We start from the raw sequence: 19,993 nt of genomic DNA on the forward strand, positions 1-19,993 counted from the left end.
TCTCTGGGGTACATCTGGGCTACAATTCCCCCCGTGGAATGGAGGTTCTGGGTCTTTGGGTTTGACATCTGGTTCACTAATGTCCTTCAGGGGAGGAAATCTGCCATCCTTACCTGGTCTGGCCTACATGTGACCCCAGACCCACAGTATTGTGGTTGACTCTTAACCGCCTTTTAAAATGGCCTAGCAAGCCACTCAGTTCAAGGGGTAATTAGGGATGGGTAACAAATGCTGGCCTTGCCAGTGATGCCCACATCCTATGAAATAACAAATAGATTGGCACATAGACCACATGAGTCATGATCATTTGATATAAAATGGTGGCTAGGCCGCAGTTAAAGTAGTGTGTGCAGTCTCGGGTACCCTGTTATACAAACAGCATGAAAGTCATGGAAAGTGTAACGTGTAGATCCATTTGAACAATATCGGGTTGGAAAACTGTAGTTATGAGGAGACTTGAGCTCCTATTTTTAAAATTCGTTCACAGGATATGAACATCAATGGCAAAGATCAATTCATTGCCAATCCAAAGTTGGAGAAGGTGGTGGCAAGCTGCCTTCCTGAACTGCTGCAGTCCCCATGATGAAGACGATCCCATAATGCTATAGGTCAGATGTTCCAGGAATTTGACCCAGCAATGATGGAGTGGTGATATATGTCCAAATTAAGATGGAATTTGACCCGGCGATGATGAAGGAATGGTGATATATGTCCAATTCGAGATGGTGCGTGACTTGAAGGTGATGGCGTTCCCATGCCCCTTCTAAACTTGTTCTCATAGGTGGTGGGTCTCCTGGATTTGCAAGCTGCTGCTGCGTAAGCCATGGCAAGTTTCTGCAGTACATTCTGTAGATGGAACACATGGAAATCAGTGTTGGAAGGAGTGGCTATTTAATTTGGTGAATGGGGTGCTGATCAGGCCATTGTTTTGTCTTGCATATTGTTGAGCTTCTTGAGTGTTGTTGGTGCTGCACTCATCCAGGCAAGTGGAGATTATTCCATCACACTCCTGACTTGTGCCTTGTAGATGATGGACAGGATTTGGGGAGTCAAGTTGTGAACCAATCACTATGGAATTCCCAATCTCTGACCTGCTCTAGTAGCCTTTGCATTAATGTATGTGACCCAGGTGGGTTTTTGGTCAATGGTGACGTGCAGAATGTTGATTATGGGGGATTCAATGATGTTACTCCCATTGAATGTCAAGGGGATATGGTTAAATTCTCTCTTGTTGGAGATGATCATTGTGTGGTGTGAATCTTACTTGCCACTTACCAGCCCAAGCCTTAATGTTATCCAGCTCTTGCTGCATGTGGACATGGACTGCTTCATTATCTGGGGAATTTTGAAGATATAGCATTTCTACTGGAACAGAGGCACAACAATATTTTTAAAAGTTATATAAGATTTTGAAACACTGATTAGGGAAAGACTATTTCCTCAGGTTAGGGAAATCAGTGAGGAGGCTTCACCAATTTAAAATTGCCTACAGGGGAGAGGTCAGGAAAAATGTTTCATGCAGAGTGCTGTTTAAAACATCAGCTTTGGCTCAATTAGAGCACTCTCTCCCCAAAGCCAGGAGGTTATGCATTCGAGTTTCATTTGTTTTCATACATAAACATCTTGACTGTGCAGTACTGAGGGACAGCTACACTGTCAGAGGTATTGTTTTTTGATGTGATGTTAATCTGAGGCCTCATTTATCTCCCAGGTCAATGTGAAAGATCCCACATTATTTTGAAGAAGATTTGGTGTTCTGGCCCAAATTTATCCCTTAATCAACATCACAGAAACAGATTATTTGGTCACTATCACATTCCTGTTTGTGAGAGTTTGCTGTGTGCAAATTGTCTGCTGTGATTCCTATAACACTTCATGTTTTGGCTTTAAAATGCCTTAGGATGCCTGGTGGGTCTGGAAAAGTGAAGATACAATAACTAGTCAGGAAGATACAATAATTTTCATGTTATTGCAATTTATTATAGAGTAATAGCGGGGTCTGTGTCTATGGGTCTATTTCTGTGTGTGTGTGTTTGTGACTTAATTGAATTAAAGGCAGCTGGTCTGAAGGCTTTGATGTAACAGAAGATGAGCTAGGTTTGAAATGTTGAGTAGGTAAACATTGGTGTAAAGGGAACATTTGCATTTTTAAATAAACCACACTAGATTGATTTCAAAGGAGGGATGAAATCCTCACCTAGCCAGGAGAAGTTAAGAAATAGTGTGTTTATTTTTCCCAAAGATTACTGGTAAAATTGGTACTATGATAGATTTTGTATTGTCAAAGAAGTAAAGTCCAAAGACATAAGGAAACAATGGGAATTTTGCATTCAAAGGGTAAAATATGGATAAAGGAGAGAAGGCTGTATAAAAGCGAAGGAATTCTAAGATCTAACAAGTGTGAAAAAAGTCTCCAGCGTCTCAGCCTCAAGCTGCTGTCTACAAAGAACTGAAGTTAAGGAAACTCACTTTGAACTGGATTGTTTAGGGTATAGTGCGTTTCTTTGCCTGGGTCTTTTAAAATCTGTGTGTCTTACTGTTGCCTTAACAAAAGTGTAACTGGGGGTTAGATTAACTAGGGGATTTAGAAATTATCATAGTAGTAAGTTATAGATTTATGTATGTACTTAATATCATTTCTTCTATTAATAAAGGTTTAATCTAGTTTTGTAAGGAACCTATAAGACTTGGTGGTCTTATTACTACTGAATTCTAGGCACACATCTCAAAATTTATACAAATTGCAAAACAGTTGAGGCTGTTTCAAGTTTCCCTTTAAGATTTGAGCAGTTCAGCATTTACCATTGGCTGTGCCATAATATATAAATGTGTTATGGCACAGCCGTTGGTAAATGCTGAGTTGTTCAAATCCCAGAGGGAGCAACTTGTTTTGCAATTTGTATAAATTTTGAGATGTGTGCCTTGAATTCAGTAGTATCAAGCTTTATAGGTTCCTTACAAAACTAAATTAAACCTTTATTAATAGAAGAACATATTTTAAGTACATGCATTCATCTATAAATTACTGCTATAATAACTTCTAAATCCCCTAATTAATCTGTCTCCCAGTTACACTTCTGTTAAGGTAACAGTAAGACACACAGATTTTAAAAGACCCAGGCAAGGTGACACACACAATACTCTGAACCAGTCGAATTCAAAGTGAGTTTTCTTAACTTTAGTTCTTTGAAAACAGCAGCTTGAGGTGTAGATGCTGAAGGCTTTTCACACTTGTTAGATCTTAAAAATGCCTACCCTTACACACAGCCTTCGCTCCTTTATACATATTTTCCACTTTGAATGCAAAGTCCAATTGTTTCACTATGTCTTTGGACTTTACTTTTCTGATAATAAAAATCTCTCATAGTACTAAGTTTTACCAGCAATCCTTGGGAAAAATAAAGACTGTCTGAACTTCACCTGGCTAGGTGTAACATTTCACTCCCTCTCTTTGAATCCAAACTAATCCGGTTTATTTAAAATGCAAATGTTCCCTTTACCTCTTACATTTTAAACTTCCCCTTTTACCTACTTAACATTTCAAACCTAGCTCATCTTTTGTTACATCAAAGCCTCCAACCTAGCTGCCTTTAATCCAATTATCTCACTCACACACAGGCTCATATAGACACAGATACCACCATTTTACAATAAATAGCGTTATGACAATTATTATATCTTCCTGACAAATGTAAGACTTTCTTTTTATGTTGAAGCACTCTGCCTCAGGGAGTGGTGGGAGGTAGAGACCATTGTGCATCTTTAAAGGGAGAGTTGAATAAATACTTGAAGCAGGGAAAGAGCAGACACAATCTAATATTCAGGTAAATGCTACGCTGAGGACCTGGCGCCAGGAAGTGTGTGGCACACATCTCAAGTGGAGGTTTGGAACTCTCTTCTGCAAACAGCAATTGGATCACATAGTCTTTAGAGTGCAGGAGGAGGCCAGATTGGCCCAGATTGATTGCCCATTTTAAACCCGAGATTGATAGGTGTCCTGAAGAAGTCATACTGGACTCGAAACGTTAACTCTTGTTCTCTCTGCACAGATGACGCCGGACCTGCTGAGATTTTACAGCGCTTTCTGTTTTTGCTTCGGATCTCCAGCATCTGCAGCATTTTGCTTTCATTGATAGGCTTTTGTTCACCAAAAGGAATGTGGGGGCAGGGGCTGGAGACTAGCCACCACCATCTCACTGAAGGGCTAGTAGGGTCGAGTGGCCTCCTCCTGTCCCCCCTTCTGGCCACCCAGGTGGAGGAGTGAAAGCAAAAATAAAAAGGCTACACAGCTGGACTCTCCAATGGGAGGAATTATCTGCAGTGATGAATAAGGAGAGCTTTACTCATGCCTTTAATCCCTTGGGGTGCTACTGTAGTGAACAGCAGTAGCACATGCACACACCCAGCTTTGCTGCAACGCATTGTTCAATCACACTCCGCCCCCTGCCTCTGACGCACGCGGGACGCCGTATTTTGTTTTCACGTTTTCTTACGTCAACAGTCAGGTTAAGCAGGGCGACGTCAGGCGCCGGCGGGCGGAACCAAGGGGCTGAACCAGAGAGGGTTGACGGCCAGTGCGGAATAAAATAAAAAAAAGTGACTTTTCACAGTAACCGAGGGAGGAAACCACCCGTTGAAAAAAAATAAAATCAAATCAGTAGCGCGGCTCAGCACGGACTTAAACCCCGGTTCCCAGTGATGCATCACCTGAGCTTCCACCCACCCCGCCCACACTCCCCCGCGCGTGAATGGTCTGTAACCCGCTTGGACTGTACTATCAGCATCTGTACTCCCCCACCTCCCCTCCCCTGTACAGTCAGTGGAATAGTCCAGGCCCCGGGCTGGGTGGAGGGGGCGGAGGGTAAAAACACTGTGCATGCGCAGTCAGCTCAGATTCTTACTGCCGGACACCATTTGAACGTTAGACCCAAGTCTCTTTGCGTGTCACTGACTTTCACAGCAGTATTTATCTCGGTGAGTTTATATATATTTCAAACATATAGACACCGAATCTATACATATATAAATAAATATATAGGAGGAAAAAAAAACCCGACTTTTCTGGCTACGGTTTCAGAGATGCACGCAACTCTTGCCGTCCGTCCGTCGCCGGGTGTGGGTTTGAGTGGGGGGGATGTGAGGCGAGGGCAGCGCGAGCCTCCTCCTCCCCTCCCTCTTCCTCAGCCTGGGCCCTCGCGCCGGGTGGCAGTTGGAAGCCGCTCGCGCTTCGGCACGGGCGGCGGTTTGTTCCTGTTGGAACCGGCACATGGGATGGGGGAGGGGTGGGGGGGTTGTGCGCGCGGTGAGCGACGTGGCCTGGGAGTGGGGTGGGGGGGAGGGAATCCGGGTTGGCTGGCTGGCCTGCGGCAAGGCCTCGACCACCGGGGCCATCCCCTCTCCGCCCCGCCCCCTTTCCGCTCGGCGCGTGCGTGTGAGGCCCCCTCCCCCGGAATCTCCCAGTGTCTTCACTCTGACTTTAACAAAATGGCTGACGGGCCATTTTTTTTCCCCTCAGTGGACTTGAGTTTTAACTTGACTGTATTATATATCTATAGGTGTTTGTGTGTGTGTATGTATTATATCTATGCGCATGTGCACATAGACATGTACCGTGTGTATAGGGGGAAAAGATATAATTATTTATTTATTTTCATGGCCACGTGCTTCCCTGACCAGCCTACTAGTCTGGGCCCTTCCTGTCCCTGTCTCTCCCCCACTCACTGAGAGGTACCCCCACCAGTGTGGGTGGATTGGTGAGGGCAGGGCAGGAGGTGTTTGTTTTTCTAGATCTTAACGATGTGAAGGATTAAAAACAGGGGCTGGGGTCTGGGGTTGGAACTCACTTGTGGGGGGTGTGGAAACTCAGCAGGCCTGGCAGCCTCTGTAGGGAGAAAGAAAAGCAGGAGTTAACGTTTTGAATCCGATGTGACTTCCTTCAGGACAAGGGATTTGGTGGGGGTGGGGGGTGGGCTGGGTAGTGCAGGCAAATGCATTTTGATGGAGAAGATCAGTCGTGATCCTATGGAATGGTGGAGCAGGCTTGCGCGGTGGGCTGAATGACCTACTCCTGTTTTCAATGTTCCTGTGGTTGGTCTTTTGGCGCTGATTCGTGAGGTTGGGTGGGTCAGGATTCTGTTTATTGCCCTTGTCAGCTTTCTCTTCTCTGCCCCCAAATTGTTGATTCAAGTCGCTGGCTTTTATTTGCCAAGCTGGGAGACTGGGTACTGAACAGAAAAGGGAAATTGTGTTTCTCTGTTGGTTTTGAAGTTTTAGTTTGGTGGGGGGTGGCATGGCTGTCCCTAGGGAGTTTGTGATCAACACTGCGTCTACAATAATCCCCTCGCTTGTCCCAGTTCATTTCCTGTTGATGGGTTGGTTAGGGGTGGAGCAGCAAGTGGGTAAGAAGGGAGGGTGAATAGAACTGTCGTTCAGTCATAGAGGTCTACAGCACAGAAAAAGGCCCTTCGGCCCATCGAGTCTGTGCCGATCAAACAAGTACCTAACTATTCTAATCCCATTTTCCAGCACAAGGCCCATAAACTTGTATGCCGTGGCATCACAAATGCACATCCGAATACTTCTTGAATGTTATGAGGGTTTCTGCCTCTACCACCCTTTCAGTCAGTGAGTTCTAGATTCCCATCACCCTGTGGGTGAAAAAATATTCTTACTCACATCCCCTCTAAACCTCCTGCCCTTACCTTAAATCTATGCCCCCTAGTTATTGATCCCCCCACCAAGGGGAAAAGTTCCTTCCTGTCTGCCCTATCTATGCCTCTCATAATTTTATACACCTCAGTCAGGTCCCCCCTCGATCTCCTCTGCTGCAGGGAAAATAACCACAGTCTATCCAATCTTTCCTCATAACAAACTCCCCAGCCCAGGCAACATCCTGGTAAATCTCCTGTGCACTCTAGTGCAATCACATCCTATAATGCGGATTCCAGAACTGCACGCAATACTCTAACTGTGGCCTAATGAACATTTTATACTGTTCCCAGCATAACCTCCCTGCTCTTATATTCTATTCCTCGGCAAGTATCCCATATGCCTTCTTAACCACCTTATCTACCTGTCCCGCTACCTTAAGGGACCGACTCCTCAAAAAAAAACTGAAAAGAGAAAAGCTTGCATTTATTTTTGTAATCACCCTTTTTTTAAAGTTACTCAGACAATAGAAGAATCACCACAAGTTAGGAGATGGCACAAAGCTGGACCTTAACGAAGGAAAGGGATGGAAGCTATTGGAGAGAATCCTGGAAGTTGGGGCTCTAGGTGGTTAACGTTAGTGCTGGAGTAAAAGTGAGTGGGAGTTGTGAATAGCCCACTCACTTGGAGCATCTAAATCTCTTTTGCATCGGATTCATGTCTCTAATTTCATACCATTTAGATAAAACATCCTGCAAACTTATTGACCTGACCATTGATTAAAAGCTGAACAACAGGACTGGTGCAGGGGGGGGGGTCACCATTAGTAATCTATTTCTAGCCTAATCTGTGTTTATCGACTACAGCTTTTTAGCTGTAGGATTGGAGCTAATTCCCATTGATACCACAAGATCCTATATTTGTGAAGTCACCTCGTGTCTGGTACTTTTATGAAAAAAATTTCCTGGAACCTGGGTAGACACTGTCTACTGGATTTCCCTTATTCACTAAAAAAGTAATTTAATACAAAAAAGTTAATGCATAAACTCCTTTTCTACAAGCCATGTTGAGTATGTCGAATGGCTCCTTCACTTGTAAAGTGATGACGGGTATCTGTTAAGATCCCTTCAAACATCCTCCATAAATGTGTCATTATTGACCCATGGTTCCCTGCCTCTGATTGGTCCCTTTTATTTCGAAGAAAATATCAGCCAGTAAATTGTACATAGTACCTTGATAAATATATTAAGCCAATAAGTTTGCAAAATGATGTATCTAAGCGTTAAGAAAATAGAGTGCAATCTGATGCAAAAGAGATTTAGAAGCTCCAGGTGAGTGGGCCATTTGCAATTCCCACTTACTTTTGCTCTAGCACTGACTTTAACTATCTAGAGTCCCAACTTCTTGGATTCTCTCCATAAACGTCCACCATTCTCCTTTAAGGTCCAGCTTTGGACCACCACCTCACATGGGCCAATTTTTTTTTGTGCCTGAGTAACTTTTTAAAAAGGCGGTTACAAAAAATGCAAGCATTTTTCTTTAAAGTTCCAGTCTGAGGAATTCCTAAACCTATTGAAGATACAGATGAAGGGTCCTTGAGCATCTGTCCCATTTCTTTAATCAACTTTGAGTGGATATCATCTGGACTTGGAGCACCATTTTGATATTTCCTCCTCTTTCCAAGAATTGTAATTATCAAGGTATTTTGTACAATTTACCATTAGTCACAGGAATATAGAATTGTGTAAAATGTCATTTAGCAGCTTTACCATTACCTGAGAGTTGGTTTGAATCTTTCCCAAGCTCTTTACTGTAAAGACTGCCTACTTCACCTTTGTAACAAAATGCATTGTCTCTGCTCCTCCTTCAGCCTGTCTGATGTAAAATGCTCATCCATTACTTTGTCACCTCTAGACTGAACTGTCACTATGCTGTTCTGGTCTACTTTCCATTCTATACCCTTTGTGAACTTCTCACACAAAGTGTTTATCCTGTCCTGTGCCAAGTTCTGCGCACCCAAAACCCCCCTCCTCGCTGAAAAATATTTGGCTCCTGGGTCCTCAATGCCTCAGTATAAAATGGATCACTCTTGTTTTCAAATCTGTCCATGGCCTTTCCTCATGTTTTTCTAAGCTCTTTTGCCCCACCCTAAATTCTCCTTACTCCTGACTAGCCACCTGAGTATTTCCCCCTTCATGTCCCACCATTTGTCGTTATACCTTCAGCCATCTAAACTGTACACTCTGGGATTTCTTCCCTAAATCCATCCACCTCTCCACCACACTCCCAGTTTTACCTTTAACCCCTCCTTAAAATTCCCCCTCTTTAACAGACTTTTTATTTTCTTCTTTGGACTTGTTTGGGGTCCGTTTATTATTTCTGGAGTGCCTTGGAGCAGTTTTTTATTTTAAAGCTGCAAAGTAACTGCATGTGGATATTGCTGGCAAAGCCAGTAGCTACTGGGAATCCCCAATTTCCCTTGAGATGGTGATGCTGAGTTTGCTTTTGAACTGCTACAGCTTATATGGAGTTACACCCACGTGCTGTTGAGGGAGTTCCACGATTTTGACCCAGTGACAGTGAAGGGAAGTGGATATTTTTCCAAGTCAGGATAGTGAGTGACTTGAAGGTGGCGGGATTTCCATGTACCTGTTGTTCTTCTTAAGTGGAGGACGTGCTGTTAAGAAGCCTTCGTGAGTTCCTGCAGTGCACCTTGCAGATGATGAGTACTTCAGCACGATGTGCCAATGATGAAGAGCATGAATGCTTAAAATAGTGGATAGGGTGCCAGTTAAATGGGTTACTTTGTCCTGGACAGTATTGAGCTTCTTGAGTGTTGATGGTCCCACTCATCCAGGCAAGTGGGGAGTGTTCCATCACACTCCTGACTTGTGACTTGTAGATGGTGGACAGGCTTTGGGGAGTTGGAAGGTGAGTTACTCTGTGGAACTTCAACCTTTGACCTGCTCACGTAGCCACAGTGTTTACGTTGCTGCTCGGATAATGTTTCTGGTCTTCGGTAACCTCCAGGGTGTTGACGGTGGATGTTGATGCCAATGAATATGTCAGTGGGAGGTCTCTTTCTTGTTGGAGACTGTCATTACCTGTAGTTGTGCATAAAGCATATAATAGTATATACTAACATCAGCTACCTGTCAGGTCTTCATACGTGGGGGAGGCAATTGAAGAAACTACTGTGAAGGTGTCTTGGGATGGCCCCCTTGTTGCCTCTGAAGTGGTATAGCAGCAAGGAGATCAGATGTTATGCACATTTGTGAGATCTGACTTAAGTCAGGAGTTGATCAGTTTTTAAATGATTTAAGTCTCCCCTTAACTTCAGCTTTGAGATGAATAAATGATTGACCCATACAAGGTTCGGAATTTTCAGGGTTATTGTGCATCTCCTGCAGCTTGAGGTTAGGCAGGAAAATAACTGGGGAAAAAAGGATATTTTTAAATAAAAGTAGGCTAGTAGATCCAACAATCAGGTTATTTTTTGGATCACCACCTCACATAGTGCATTATATTTTCTCCAGAAAGATGTCTGTCTAGTGCTATTTCAGAACATAATTGTGAAATGCTTTGACAACATTTTGATAGGTGCTATATACATGCTTAAGAGCATCCTCTTCAAGAGCAACCATCCTGTTTTCTGCAGTATCCTTGCCTGGTAATTTAGTCCCAGTACTGCCTTTCTATCTGAATTTTCTTCATTTATTCAAGCTAAAGACTACAAAATTATCCTACTGTTTGAAACCGCTGCCAAATGGCAATCAACCTTTCTGTTTTCTTCATATTGACCTTCAATTAAATACATTTATTTCCTGGAAACAATGAACCCAACTTCCTTAACCTTCCCTCATGTTTTGCTGTTCCCTCCCCTACATCCCTGTGTCTATATTTTGGATAATCAGGACTACATAAAACATGTCAGGATTTGGAGTGCTCTAATGTTTGTCCATAAAAGTCCCTGCAGTTCAGGTCCATTGTTTGAAGTATTTTGAGATGTGATCAAGTGCTATTTATAAGCTTCTGGTATATATCGATGTGGTTTGTTCATACTTTGTACAACAGAAATACAACAGCCCTGATTTTATATAATCCAGTACCTCATTTTATTTTTTTATCGAAAAAATGTAGATGGGAGAATTTCCAGCTGGCATTCGATAAAGTTTCCATGTAAGAGATGTAGTTAAATTTAAAAGCTCATGAAATTGATTCATTAGGTAGTAGATAACATAGAGCTAGGGTAATGGTTATGTACACATGTACTTAAGACAATGAACCTGAACTGCAGTGACTTTTGTAGACAAACAACGCATTCCAAATCCTGGCATGTTTTATGGAACCCAGACAGGTGAGGAGACATGAGGGAAGGTTAAGGGAATTCAGCTCATTCTTAGGAAATAAAAAAACTTAACTAATTGAAGGTCAAGATGAAGGAATGGAAAATTGATTACTATTTGGCAAATAAAATAGGGTTATTAATTATTATTACAGAATATTAATTGTTTAGCCATAACCAAAGGTGCCCTACAAGGATCTGTTCCGCAGCCTATATTTACTATTTTTAAAAAACGCTATGGATAACGAAGACTCATCCAACTTTGCTGACGCAGTGCTTGGTGGCATAATAATTAGTGTGACTGGTGACATAAAATTGCAAAGACACATTGATAGATTAAGTGGGCAAAACACACAGATCTCAACTCGGCTAAGTGTGAAGTTATCTATTTTGGAGCTGTAAACTGTAGACCTGAGCTTTTAAATGGTGAAAAGCTAAAACATTGGAGGTCCAATGAGATTTAGAGGTCAATGTACATAGATCACTAAATTACAGGGGTCAGAAATAAAAAAAAATCAAAGGCTAGTGGAATGTTAGCCTTTATAAGTAGAGTGTTGGAATACAATAGTTTTGCTACAGCTGTGCATAGCCCAGATTAGAGTACTGCGTACAGTTCTTTGCATCACATTTTGGAATATATGGTCCTTGCAAGAATTGCAGCATAGATTCACCAAAAGGTTGCTGGGGCTACAAGAGTAAATTATGAGCAGAATTTGCATAAACTAAACATTGAATTATAGAAAATTGGGTGATTTGATTGAGGTTTTTTGGATTTTGAAAGAAATTGATGGGTAGGTAGAGAATTTTTTTTCCTCCCCATTGGTGAGGGTATAGGACAAGGGATATAACTAGAAAAGAGCCAGAGTATTCAGGAGAGAAGTTAAATACTTCTTTGCACAAAGGGCACTTTCCCACAAAAAGAAATAGTGTTACCATCCCCGTAGAGGTCTATAACTTTTAAAGCGATTTGAACTTCCATTTGACAACTGAAAGAATAACAGAACAGCAAGATTTACATTTTAAACTTCTCGTTTAATAAATTACTGAAACGCTATTGACTAAACACTCTACCTTTTGTGGCAAGTTAAACTACAGAGAGAAACATTCTCCTTTTATATTTATTACATATTTTACCTTCCATGGAATTACAGCCCTTATATCAAACAGTCCACAGTTGTTCCCAGCTTCCGATGGGTTCCCGTATCCCTGCTCCGTCAAGTAACAACTTAAGGATGGCCATCTCCAGGTGCTTTCAGAGAGCTTCTTGAATCCACCATCAGCAGTAAAGCCTATTCCGATGATGATTCTTTCCTCCTGGCTGTGCCAGGACAAATTTCCTGGAATCCGTAGAAAAATGCGAGGTGCATCTCTTCAGCTAGAAACTGCCTGCCTCCCGCAGTGGTAACTCGCAAAATCAAACATCTTTTTCTCTCTGTTGACCACCCATAACCTCTGCTATCTGTGACATTCATTGATTTGTAGGGAAATTTGCAACCTGATCTAAAAAAAATTCTTTCTCTGCACTCTTTCCAATGACAACATATGTTGTCTTTGTATCTTGATAGAATTACTGATTAGCTATCTTTGATCCTAACTCTTTCATCTTAGAAGCAAATAGTTGACAGCGCAACTGTTTACAACCTGATTCCTGGAACATCTTCCTGGGACTTAGAGAGACTCAGTGCCCACTCATTGCAAACTCAGAGATGATGGCAGCAGTCTCTAAGTGTAAATACCTTGCACCTTCTCAGTAAAACAATCTAAACCTTCCTTTCATCTCCAACAATCAAACCACCCAGAAATACTGTCAGGCACACTGCAGAGCAGGTCACATGACCCCCTTCATTTACCCTAAGGTACAGTCCTAAAATATACTTTTATAAACCTTCTAATTGTAAGAATAGGCACCTGAAACAATTAGTTTTAAAACTGAGGTTGTAGACTTTAGTTAGCCAAAATTATTAAGGGCTAAGGAACCAATAGAAGAATAAAATTTATTTAAATGGAGAGAAACTTCAGAATGCTTCAGTGCAGAGGGATCTGGGTGTCCTCGTGCATGAATCGCTGAAAGCTGGTATGCAGGTACAGCAGGTAATAAGGAACGCAAATGGAATTTTGGAATTTATTGCTAAAGGAATAGAGCATAAAAATAGGCAAGTGTTGTTGCAACTGTACAAGGCATTGGTGAGACAGCACCTGGAGTACTGTGCACAGTTTTGGCCCCCTTATTTGAGGAAGGATATAGTTGCATTGGAGGCGGTTCAGCGGAGGCTCACTAGATTGATTCCAGAGATGTGGGGCTTGTCTTATGAGGAGAGATTGAACAGTTTAGGCCTATACTCGCTAGAGTTTAGAAGGATGAGAGGAGATCTAATTGAGGTATATAAGATGCTAAAGGGGTTAGACAAAGTAGACGTGGAGCGGATGTTTCCCCTTGTGGGGCATTCTAGAACGAGAGGCCATATCTTTAGGCTAAGGGGTGGTAGATTTAAATCAGATGATGAGGAGGAATTACTTTTCTCAAAGGGTTACGTATCTGTGGAATTCACTTGGAGTGCAATGGATGGCGGGACGCTGAATAAATTTGAGGAGATGGACCGATTTTTAATTAGTAATGGGTTGAAAGGTTATGGGGAGAGGGCGGGAAATTGGGGTTGAGGTTGAAATGAGATCGGCCGTGATTGTACTGAATGGTGGGGCAGACTCGAAGGGTGGAATTGCCTACTTCTGCTTCTAGTTGTTATGTTCTTAATAGTGGTGAATTGAGTTCAGATTGGGCATGATCTCCCTGAATGATGAACAGCCTTGAGGGTTGAATGGCCTGCTCCTGTTACCATTTTCTGTTTGATTTTAGCTTGGTTGGTTTTGTAGATTTATCCACCATTATTTATAGATCTTTGCTGATCAGTCAAATGTTTATATTCATCTAATGCAATCTCTCTAGATTTCAACCATATCAGAACCCCTGGAAGCAGCATCGTAAGGCCAATTTCTCCTTCAGGTACCATGTCCTAAGTGGGTGTGGTGGCCATGGACTTCCATTGGATTGGTCCATGATTATACTTGGCAAAGTATTTAAGGTGTCTGAAGTATCCGAAGAAGGGCCATATTCACTCGACACGTTAACTATGTTTTTCTCTCTCCACAGATATTGTCAGATCTGCTGAGTTTATCCAGCATTTTCTGTTTTTGTTTCGGATTTCCAGCATCCACAGTATTTTGCTTTTGTCAAAGTATTTAAGGGGTTTGCCGTTGCCTTCTGCAGTACGGCTGACCAGGCAACTCTCCCGCTCTTACCACCTGCCATCAAGCATATTGGAAGGATTTACAGGCTGATAATCAACTTGTTTGGCCATGTTATGAACATGCCTTCAGTGGCCATCAAGTCCTGAAGTGGGACTTGAACTGCCTGTATCAAATGTTCCAAAAATAGGTGCTGTAACTGGTGCATCTGATGCATATAAGAATAAGTTTATAACTCTTAGTAATGTAAGTATAATCAAAATTTTTAGAGAAAAATAATCAACTATAATTACAATCAAAAATTAGCTGAAACATTGCAGTCAAATATTTTTAAGAACGTTATTAGTAAATTAATTTTAAAATTGATTGCTTAAAGTAGAAAATTTTCAAACACATTCCCTTGCATCAGAAAACAAATTTGTGTTAAAATAAATGCTTTTTAAATTTGGTTTAATTGAGTAAACAGTTAAAATACTAATGAAGTCACTTGGTTGCAAAAATTAAATGGAAAAAGTCCTAACCTGTTACAAAGAAGCACTGACAAAGTGTTGTTTCAGGCTGTTGATAACTGTCGCTGAAATTCTCAAAGTGGAGCTATTGATGATTACAGCTGTTCTGGGATTGTATTATTTGTTAAAAATTTTACCTTTTCACCTGATCTGGTTAGTTTCAATTCTCCACAAGAAAGGGAAGCAGTTCTCTCTAGCATGTTTGCTAACAATAAATTCACAAGTTGGGAACATTGGTGGTGGAGGGGAGAACGAGAGTTGTGTGATTCTGCAGCCACAGAATTGTTGAAAGATAGGGTCCTTTTTATATGATGTTGAGCTGTATTTGCTACCAATGACCCAACAATTTGAAATGGCTATACATTCTAAATTGGGTTGTATTTTATTTCTGTCACCTGCCTCTACCTACAAATTCAGATTTTTTTGTACAGCAGAATGTGACAATTTTAAATAGCAACAGGTGTATAGCCAAGGTGTCCTGGAGGCTAGCTTAGACTCCCTTTACTATTCATGTGATCTGACTGTCACAAGCAAGGCTAACGTTTATTGCCCTCTCTATGTTACCATTGAAAAGGTGATGGTAAGCCACTAAATGTAAGTAGGAAATTCATGGATTTTGATCCAGTGATGACAAAATTGTTCTTTACAAGATCAATGGGAACATCTTGTTTCAGACAGTCACTTGGCCTATTTTAACCCTTTGGAAACTACTTGGTGTTAAACTGCTCCTCTGAGTTTTGCACTCAAAATAGATTTTCACTTATACTGGAATTGCTGTCCCATCAGTTTACTATTTTTTGATAGAATCGAGGAAATGTTTTAAAAGTGCTCGCTGACCTGCATCCAGGACAAATAATCCTTGTTTTTAAACTTGCATCCTTGTTTTGAAATTCCTTCCTGACTTGCTTTCTCTCCTGCACCCACTCCCCTAGATATGTACTTCACAAATTCTGGCCTGCAGAACATTCCTGATTTGAATCACTTCTTCGTAGGCAGTTGTGCATTCAGCCTCTCTCCCTAAACCTCTCTTCCTTGTCTTCCTCTTTAACAGCCTGTCTCCTTTGACCAAGCCTCCTTACATGGCTTGGTGCCTAATGTTATGCCAGAATGCTCCAGGGAAATGCATTATCAGAAAGTTTACAAAAGTTTAATCTGTAAGAGTTAAGAGTAGGATAAAGCAAGAAAAGGGGGTGTATGGCAAAGCTCAGCTTGATAATACAAGAGTAAATCAGAGGACAAGACAAGTGGAAAATGTGAAGGGCAAAGAACCACAGATATACTCCGGTATTAACTTTGAAGTAAATACAGAACTCTCCTATAGGCATATTAAAGGTAAAAATGTTGTCGGAGGACCGGTGACACCAGAATGTAGATCTGTAGGTGCAGGCAGAAGACATGGCTGAGGTCCCAAAAGAACACTTTGAATCTGTGTTCATCAAGGAAGCAGACAGCCAAAGTGTGATAAATGAGGAGGCTGTCAGGATACTGGGTGTGTTTAAAAATGGATAAAGAGGAAGTACTAGGAAAACTTGCAGTACTTAGTATAGCTAAGTCACCTGGTTCAGATGGGATGAATCTTAGGCTGCAGAGGAGTAAGGGTAGAAAATCGCAGAATCACAGAATTTTAACAGCACAGAAGGAGGCCATTCGTGTCTGCACCAGCTTTTTTTTCCTTTGCAAACCACTTCAAATCTGTGCCTTCTCGTTCTTGATCCTTTTGTGAGCAGGAACAGCTTCTCCCCATCTACTCTGTCCAGCCCCCTCATGATTTTCAACATCTCTATCAACTCTCCTTTTAGCCGCCTTCTCTCCAAGGAGAACAGTCCCAACCTCTCCAACCTATCTTCGTAACTGAAATTTCTCATCTGGAACCATTCTTGTAAACCACTTCTGCACTGGCCATAATCTTTCAGTCTATCCTAGACTCAGGTGGTGCTAGAGGACTGGAGAATTGTAAACATTACATCCTTGTTCAAAAAAGGTTGTGTGGATAAGCCAAACAATTACAGACTAGCCATTTTAACTTCAGTGGTAGGCAAGATTCTAGAAACAATTATTCGGGATAGAATTAGTCATCACATGGAACCATTCTTGTAAACATGTGTTCATGTCCTTCCTATAATGTGACGCCCAGAACTATATACACTGCTCCAGCTGAGGTCTAACCAGTGTCTTATATAAATTCAGCATAACCTCCCTGCTGTTGTACTCTATGCCCCTATTAATAAAGCCCAGGATACTATAAGCTTTATTAACTGCTCTCTCCAACTGTCCTGCCTTCAATTATCTATGCACATATACACCCAGGTCTTTCTGCTCCTGCACCTCCTTCAAAATTTCACTCCTTATTTTATCTTGTCTGTCCATGTTCTTCCTACCAAAATGCATCACCTCACTCTTCTCCGCATTGAACTTAATCTGCCACCTATTGCCCATTCCACAATTTGTCTATATCCTCTAGTGTTTCCACATCGTTCTCCTCACAGTTCACAACGCTCCCAAGCTTCGTATCATCCGCAAATTTTGAAATTGTCCCCTGCACGCCAAGATCTAGATCATTAATGTATATTAGAAAAAGCAAGGGTCCCAATACCGAGCCCTGGGGAACTCTGCTACAATCCTTCCTCCAGCCCGAAAATAGCTGTTGACCATTGCTCTCTGCTTATTTTTCAGCCAATTTTGTATCCACGTTGCTACTGTCATTTTTATTCCATGAGCAATAATTTTTCTCAAGTCATGTGGCACTTTACCAAATGCCTTTTGAAAGTCTATGTACACCACATCAACAGCATTACCCTCATCAATCTTTTCTGCTACCTCTTCAAAAAACTCAAGCAAGTTAGTTAAACACGATTCCCCCTTTAGAAATCCATGCTGGCTCTTCCTTATCAACCCATATTTTTCCATGTGACAACTGATTCTATCCCAAATAAATGTTTCTAGAATCACCACTGAAGTTAAACTGACTAGTCTGTAATTGCTTAGCTTAGCCGCACAATATTTTTTGAACAAGGGTGTAATGTTTGCAATTCTCCAGTCCTCTGGCACCACCCCTGAGTCTAGGGAAGACTGAAAAGATTATGACCAGTGCCCCTGCAATTTCTACACTTCCTTCAATATCCTTGGATGCATCTCATTCAGTCCTGGTGCCTGTCAACTTTAAGTACTGACAGTCTATTCAACACTCCCTCCTTATCAATTTTGAACTCTTCTAGTGATAGTTTTCTGCTCTGTCACCATGGCCTGGGAGGAGCTGACCACAATCTTCCATAGTTATAAAATTTTGCCAGAGGACTGGAGGATTACAAATGTTATACCCTTGTTAAATCTGATAAATCTTGACAATTACAAGCCAGTTGTTTAATGCCCATGGTGGGAAACAATCTGGGAGAAAATGAACAGTCACTTGGATAAGCATGAGCTAATGAAGGAGAGCCAGCATAAATTTAAGGGAAAATACGGTTTAATTAACTGGATTGGGTTTTTTGAAGAGGCAATAGGATGAAGGGGTGAGCTTAGTGCAGTCATGTGTATATGGACTTTTAAATGGTATTTGAAATATTAGGCTTGTTAGCAGAATTGAAGCCCATGGAGTAAGTGAGGCAGTAGCAGCATTGATACAAAGTTGGCTAAAGGATAGAAAAATATTGGGGTGACTAGCTGATTTTTCAGGCTCAGTGGAGTTCCTGAAGGTTCTGTACTAGGATCTCTGTTCTTTTTGATATTCATTAGTGGTTTGAGGGTACAGGTCACAATTTTGAAATTTCAGGTGACACGAAATTTGGCAGTGTAGTAAAACATTCAGGAGAATAGTAATAGACTGTAAGAAGACATAGACCTGCTGCTGGACAGGGCAGAAGGGGCAGATTCAATGCAAAGAAGTGTGAGGTGATGCATTTTTGTAGAGAGCGAGACAATACATGCTAAATGGCAGAATTTTAAAAGGTGTGCACAAAAGACAGACATGGCTCTTGGCAGACCAGGCTAAGAAAACAGTTAATATGCATGGGATCCTGGGGATTATAAATAATTGCATAGGATACAAAAGGCAGGAAACTATACCAAGCTTGAGTTTTTTGTCCAATTCTGGGCACCACATTTTAGGAAGGATATGAAGACTTTGAAGAGGGTACAGAAAAGATTTCCTAGAATGATGTGAGGGATTGCAGTCACACAGACTGGAAAAACTGGGTGCTCTCAGAGCAGAGAAAATCCGATACAGGTGTTTAAAATCGTGAAGGGTTGGATAGAATAAATAAAGGGAAACTGTTTTCAGAGGCTCAAAGATCATTGAGAGGGTGCAGATTTATGCTGATTGGCAAAAGAACCAGAGGACAACATGAGAAACCTTTTTACACAGAGTGGTCTCCTGTCCTCAACTATTCAATGCACTGTGTTTGTGTTCTTTTATTGCAGCACTGATCTAGAAAATTCTCTTGATAGGCTAGAAATTGTTGGGAAGTCAGGTCATTATAATAAAGATCCATTAATGATGCTTGCCGTTATAAATAAAACAATAGGCAATTGCAGAAAAGGAGATGTATGTGAATGATACACCATAAGTTGTTAAAGAAAACACTTGTATTTAATGTTAAGTGTAGCATGAAAAGTTGACTTGGACCTGTAGTTCGCAAAACTGCACCACTGGGGATTTTCCTCATGATTGGGTCTGTTGTAGACAAATTGATAGAAATTGATTGCTATGATTAGCCAACAAACCCATTATTATACCTTGCAACTGCAGGGTAGTAGACGACAAACTAGCTGGACATTTATCATCTAGCAGTCCTGCTTGTTTTTATATTTGTTCTCTTCCTTTCTGTATCGCCTAATCTGGTCTTTCTTTCCATCTCCTCTTTCTGTCTTTTTTTGCTTGACTCTAATTTGCCCTGTTTCATTTTTGTTTTCTCACTTTATTTTAAATCCTTTTTCATTTTTTGGTTCAGGAGAGAAATCATTGGACATGATGCTCACAAGATCTCACATGTAGCATTGACGTCGCTACACCATCAGATTGTATTCATAGTAATTTACGGCGTAAACCTGTCATTACAGAAGTTTCTGGCCCAGCAAGTTTTGGAATTACAAGTTAGCTGTTCAGTTTACGTTAAGTGAAAAAATGTCAATTATGATTGAAATTTTACACAAATATAAACTGAACAGAGTGGTACAGCACACGAAGAGGCTATTTGTCCTATCGAGTCTGCATCAGCTCTTTTGAAGAGTTAGTTCCACTCACCACCTCCTT

General features: G+C 41.4%; 1 protein-coding gene across 2 annotated transcripts in view; it reads left to right on the top strand.

Moving 5' to 3' along the window:
* The first annotated feature begins 4,851 nt into the window (after positions 1 to 4,851).
* Positions 4,852 to 19,993, top strand: part of LOC121284969 (basic leucine zipper and W2 domain-containing protein 1) — a 39,918-nt gene continuing 24,776 nt past the window's right edge. Inside the window, exon 1 of one of the 2 annotated variants that reach the window (XM_041200972.1) lies at positions 4,852 to 4,974. The gene's annotated coding sequence lies outside the window, so the exon portion shown is untranslated. The remainder of the gene's footprint in view (positions 4,975 to 19,993) is intronic. The other variant, XM_041200973.1, reaches the window with a different exon arrangement.

Source organism: Carcharodon carcharias, chromosome 12 (genome assembly GCF_017639515.1).
Source record: "Carcharodon carcharias isolate sCarCar2 chromosome 12, sCarCar2.pri, whole genome shotgun sequence".
Taxonomy (NCBI): domain Eukaryota; kingdom Metazoa; phylum Chordata; class Chondrichthyes; order Lamniformes; family Lamnidae; genus Carcharodon; species Carcharodon carcharias.